Source organism: Procambarus clarkii, unplaced genomic scaffold, assembly GCF_040958095.1.
Source record: "Procambarus clarkii isolate CNS0578487 unplaced genomic scaffold, FALCON_Pclarkii_2.0 HiC_scaffold_159, whole genome shotgun sequence".
NCBI lineage: Eukaryota > Metazoa > Arthropoda > Malacostraca > Decapoda > Cambaridae > Procambarus > Procambarus clarkii.
In genome coordinates this window covers 236,697-242,331 of record NW_027189192.1, presented here as the reverse complement: position 1 = coordinate 242,331, position 5,635 = coordinate 236,697, and positions in this window count along the sequence as shown.

Here is a 5,635-nt window from a genome sequence, read left to right as displayed (position 1 = left end):
AGAAATTTGTGAAATAGTAATGTTTTGGCCTGTGGTTTAGGCCCTTTAGGGAGCCAAGATGGCGCTGGCTTCCCTGATCTCCCGCCAAAACCGTGTGACGTCAGTGGCACCGGATTGGTCACCGACAGCAATGTGGCACCGGGAGCCAATGAAAACCTCCCGTGGCGAAAGTGACGTCACGAAGGAAGGGGGTCCGGCCAGCGCGCCGGGCTGGCGCCAGGAGTCAGACACGACACGTCATAGAGGTCGGACGTGCGACGAGTGGTCCTGTCTGTCGGACAGCTGTTTCCCACTACCGTGGATTTACGCGTCACCTGAAGTCCGCCAGTACTCTGAGAAGTCTTCCCTAGTTCATGTGTTGAACCAGAAGAGGGAATTGACGGTTATTTGAGCAACAAGTGCTCCAGTCAGGTACTGTGCCAGTAGCAGTGAAGCCGTGCAGTGACGTATGTGGCGTCTATGGCAATTCACCAGTTCGTGACAGCGTAGTGGCAGACAGAGCCACTGGGTAGCTGAGGAAGAGAGGACTATTTGGGGAAACCGGACGACTGTAGCTGAGACGTAGGCGACAGCCGTTGCTGGGAGAAGACGACGGCCAGGAGACCGACTCCAACCTTCAAGAAGTTAAGAAGGAGGACGGACCTGCAGTGAGGAGGCACGGAGACGACGCGCTAAACGGTGGGACGACGAGAGGCTCTGGTAGGACACGACGACGTGTAGTGTGGGGGCGTTCCCGACACGAGGACCAGGAGCTACATCTCGACTCTCATCGGAGGATAGGGTGAAGTAGGTGGTTCTAGTTCCCTCCCCATTCCCCTTTAGTTAGCTATATTATTTGGCTATATTATCTAGCCTGAAGATTTTATATGTCGTGAGCAAGTCTCACCTATGTCACGGTAAAGCACCAGTGTGCTAGACAGTACTATCAAGAGTACTTGTAATATTCATGTTGATTATTGGTGTGTACAGGCACCAGGAACCAGTGATAAATTTACTGTGTTGTGTATATCTTTCTATAGATTTTGATATGAACATATAGTGGTGAATTATATATAATATTATGCCAGTATTTGGAGGTTAGGCTATGTGCCCAGAAACTATTTATTTTCCATGTATTGATGATTGATTTATATACCATATATATGTCTATGTCCATTCAGTGAATAATCATTTGTGAGTACAGTGAATCATTGCGTTATCGCCCACGAGAGAAAGTATTGAAAACTCCAGTGTTAATATTTCATAATATATTGCTGAGTGAAGAACAATGTAAAGCCATTACAGTGAATCATTGTAGAATTGATTGTAGAAAAGACTGTTTGAGCCTGAGTACAGTGTAACTGAGTAATACGGTTTCTTTGTGCCAATATCGAGTGTGCGAGTTTCTAGTAATATTGGAAAATTTAAAGGAACAGCGCGCGTGAATCTAGAAAACAAGCAAAGTTCGCGCGGAGAGGCCATTGCGATCAGCTGTTCTTGACACTTGATGAGGAGGGGGAGAGTGTTGCCCTCTAGTGATCGCATAATATCCGTGGGAATTACCGGCCGAGTCAGGATCAGTTGATTTATGATTATTGTGTGGCCTTGTGACATCTTTCATACATTTTAAGTAAAATACAAAACTATCTTAGTGTTTTTATCATCCCCTCCATTGATCTTGTGGCTATATTATACTGGTAAACATAGAGTGATAACAACAAGTACCTGCCTGATTCCTGATCTTTGAGTGTGACCTTGCCAAGGCTACCACTGAATACACCAGTCCACTGATGGTGTTATTGGCCACCTTAAACACCAATTGGCGACCTTGTGATTAACCGTAGAGCCCTATTGTTGGGGAGGGCACACGACAGTCGATGTGATCGAGTCGTGTTCTCACTCTTTCTTAATAAGAGGCCGTTAAGATTGACTGGGAGACTCTCCTGGCGTGCAGTGGCGCCGTGAGGATCGAGGGAAGACCCGCAGGGCTACGGTGAGTTACCTTGAGCATAATTATTGCTTACCCCAGAATAAGGGTAGAGAATAATAGAGAGGTGAAACCCCCAACATTGGCGACCTTGCCAGGATATAGATCGGAGTAAAGGTTGCAGTGGTACTTGGCAGTGGTGTTAGAGATCAGGTGAAGGTTATCACTCATAGCACAAGATGGAGGATGATAAAGTGACGAGGTTTATTGGTTCTAGAGACGTACAGGTGCTGGAAGAGTGCACCAAGGCACAGTTACAGGCTATAGCGGATCATTTTGGAATAAAGCTGAAATCTGCCCGAGTTGGTGAAAGAAGACTAGAGATAATGGCTCAGCTCAAGGCTCGAGACGAAGCTTTGGGGGAGGAACGGCCCCAAACACCTGCCAGTGAGGGTGAACACCTGAGTATTGGTGGAAGCAGCAGGGGATCCAGCGGCAGCAGGCACAGCATTAAGCTGGAAATAATGAAACTGCAGCTGGAAGCACAGCAGCGCAAAGAAGAGCGAGAAGCACAGCAGCGCAGAGAAGAGCGAGAAGCGCAGCTGAGGAGAGAAGAGGCACAGCAGCGCAAAGAAGAGCGAGAAGCACAGACGAAGCGTGAGGAGCGAGAAGCGCAGCTGCGCCGGGAAGAACAGGAGCGAGAAGCACAGACGAAGCGTGAGGAGCGAGAAGCACAGACGAAGCGTGAGGAACGAGAAGCACAGCTGCGCCGGGAAGAGCAAGAGCGAGAAGCACAGCTGCGCCGGGAAGAGCAAGAACGAGAAGCACAGCTACGCAGGGAAGAACGAGAGCAAGAAGTTAGGCTGAGACAAATGGAAATAGAAGCCAACCAGGAGGTGGAGCTGAAGCGAGCTGAACTGGGACTAGGTGCCCCTGCCCCGCCACAGGAAGACCGACGAGTGAGGGAACGAGACCTGCCGGTCTTTGTGCCTAGTGAAGCCGAAAGTTTCTTCGATCACTTTGAGAGAGTTGCTGCTATGAAGAGGTGGCCGAGGGCGGAGTGGGCGGAGTTGGTCCAAGGGAGGCTCACAGGGGAAGCTCGCCAAGCCTTCACTATGCTCGACTTCCAAGAATGCACTAACTACGATGCGGTAAAACGAGCTGTGCTCCGTTCCTTTAAGCTCACGCCAGAGTGTTACAGAAAGAGGTTTAGAGAATGTACCCGGTTGCCAGGAAAGTCGTATGCGGAGACGGCGAGGGACATAGAAAGAAAGCTCCTTAAGTGGCTGGACTCTGAAGAAGCAAGGTCGGTCGAAGAGGTCAAGGAACTAATGGCCATGGAAAAGTTTATGTCCGTGCTCTCTCCTGAGATCAGGATGAGGATAAAGGAGGCGGACATAAAGAACCTGAGGGCCGCAGCCGACCGGGCCGACATGTTAGAAGAAGCCCTACGCCCACGCCGAGAGGGACAGAACCGACCACCCGCATACGTCGGAAACGATAGGAGTTATAGAAGGACGGATGGATGGAGGACAGGAACGAGTTCTCCCAAGTCCCATTTCTCAAGTTGGAACACCCGAGGATCAAAAGGTGCTATAGAGCCGATAGGGGAGAACCAAGCTGAGAGCTCGGGAACTGTTACTGCAGGGAAAGAAACGACAAGTGAGGCGAGAAAGACACAGGGTGTGACGGTCTCTGGAGGCAGTGCTAAGACGAGCGGTGGCGGATGGTCTCCGCCGAGGGGCCGCTGCTACAACTGCGGAATATTCGGACACGTCGCGCGGGAATGCAGACGCCCTAAGCAGCGGGGACACGTTGCTTTAGTGATGTTCGAGGACCAGAGGGCCGAGGGAGTGCGGGATGAACCCGTGCTGAATGGGGAGAAGAAAATTCACCCGTTCATGTGTCAAGGAACCGTAAGGATGGGGGTCGCAGACCCCATCCCAGTGAAGATGCTAAGAGACACGGGGGCTGACTTTACCCTGGTAAGTGAAACCTTGTTCCCCGAGGGTTACGAAAGTACCAGTGTGGGGGTGGCACGGGTGGCCACTGTGGGAGGCCCAGTGAGGATGCCCCTACACCAGGTAACTTTAAATTCCGAATATGGCTGCCAGACCCTAGAGGTGGGAGTCTGTACATCAATGCCCAAGATGGAGGCGCAGGTCATCTTGGGGAATGACGCGTGTGGAGGATATGTCCTCCCGCATCTCGTGAAAGGCGAAGAGTGCCCAGAACAACACGAGGAGACAGGCGAAGATTTGAACGCCTGTGGGGACGAGAAGGGAATCGCACCGGTGGCGATACCAGTTTGTACTGTGACACCGAGACAACGCGAAGAACCAGGAGGTTGTGGATCTGATGGGGCTGAGGAGTCGACTGACAGCCTGGGAACAGATCACCTCTGCGTAGGACCCAGAGAACGAGTGGAGGGCGAGAGTAGCCCGAATGGTGAGTTGCAGGTGACACTCACCAGTTCTCCAGGGGTAAGCCGCACTCGTCTCGGAGAGTTACAGCAGGGGGAGGTCCCCGAATTGGTTAGTAAGGCCGAAGGAGGACGTGTGGGTCCTGAGAAGGCTTACTTTCCATTTATCTATATTATATATGCCGTGCTATCTATGATGAGGGAACGATGGACGCCAGGAGCAACCGTGGGAACGGTGAATAAATATGTCCAGGAGTTCAAAGAACGTCTCACTAGAGCGAAGAAACTGGCTAGGAAACTCCTGGAGAAGGCGCAACGTAAGATGTCGGAGTGGTACGAGAGGAGAGCTGCGCAGAGGGATTTTCAGGCCGGATCCAAAGTAATGGTTGTGCTGCCAGGTAGAGGTAGAGTGACCAGGTCGCGGTTCAAGAGACCATACCGAGTGCTGCGACAGTTGGGTCCAGTGTCGTACGAGATTGGGAAGCCGGATGGACCCCGGAAGAAACAGGTGTGTCACGCAGGCCGCCTGAGACCTTTCTTCACTGTGGAAGGTAGAGCCGCCAAGCGGGACGGAACGAATACCCGAGAAACCCAGCGGAAAACGGGTCTGAGTGTACCGAGGGACCGAGAACTCCCGGAGGAGGAAAGTAAGTGGTCCAGGGCGGACAGCACCAGTCTCACCCGCACTGAGAGTCTGACAAGGATCAAGGTCAAGCACATCAAGGGGAAGGACGACGTAGTAGCGGACGCCCTATCCCGCATACACTAACCAGACATGACTCTTATTTTAAGGGGAGGGGTATGTGACGGAGTTCCCCCCCCTTATAATTCTCCCATGCCTGCAGTAAGAGTCATGTCTACTTTTCCCAAGCGTTCTCTACGTTGCAGGCTACAATTTGATACATGGGAGAGAGTGAAGTGTTCTCGGAGAGCCGAGAAATTTGTGAAATAGTAATGTTTTGGCCTGTGGTTTAGGCCCTTTAGGGAGCCAAGATGGCGCTGGCTTCCCTGATCTCCCGCCAAAACCGTGTGACGTCAGTGGCACCGGATTGGTCACCGACAGCAATGTGGCACCGGGAGCCAATGAAAACCTCCCGTGGCGAAAGTGACGTCACGAAGGAAGGGGGTCCGGCCAGCGCGCCGGGCTGGCGCCAGGAGTCAGACACGACACGTCATAGAGGTCGGACGTGCGACGAGTGGTCCTGTCTGTCGGACAGCTGTTTCCCACTACCGTGGATTTACGCGTCACCTGAAGTCCGCCAGTACTCTGAGAAGTCTTCCCTAGTTCATGTGTTGAACCAGAAGAG